Consider the following 548-nt stretch of genomic DNA (forward strand, 5'->3'; position numbering starts at 1 on the left):
TCTCTTCAGGAAGGAAGCACACCTGGACAAGGCATCCTGATAAGAGGCAAGCTCCTTCCCAAACCCAGCAAGAGGGTCTGTGCACACCTGAGGGTGTGAGCATGCACGGAACAGACCTGAACAGCCTCTCCATCTTCCTTGTAAGATAGAGAACCTAGGAGGCCTGATGTGCTCATCCCAGCCCACACAGACTCGGGGGAGCTAGAGTCTGTGGCAGGACACACATGGTTTGACTAGTTTAAATATAACCCAGGCTTAGCCTCAACAGATTTCACTGAACTACTTCACAATCTAGCCTTCTTGGAACTGGAGACTCCTCTAAAGGCAATCAAAGAGCCCAGCATGGCAGCACACACGGAAATCCCACAGGGACCATGAGTTCAAGGCAGCCTAGACTACATAAGAAAACCCTGACTCTAAGTATACACATAAAAACATACTGATCGGGCTGGGGAGATGGCTCAGTGGTTAAGAGCACTGGCTGCTCTTCCAGAGGTCCTGAGTTCGATTCCCAGCAACCACATGGTGGCTGACAACCATCTGTACTG

The sequence above is a fragment of the Microtus ochrogaster genome, chromosome 22, assembly GCF_000317375.1.
Source record: "Microtus ochrogaster isolate Prairie Vole_2 chromosome 22, MicOch1.0, whole genome shotgun sequence".
NCBI classification, from domain to species: Eukaryota; Metazoa; Chordata; class Mammalia; order Rodentia; family Cricetidae; genus Microtus; species Microtus ochrogaster.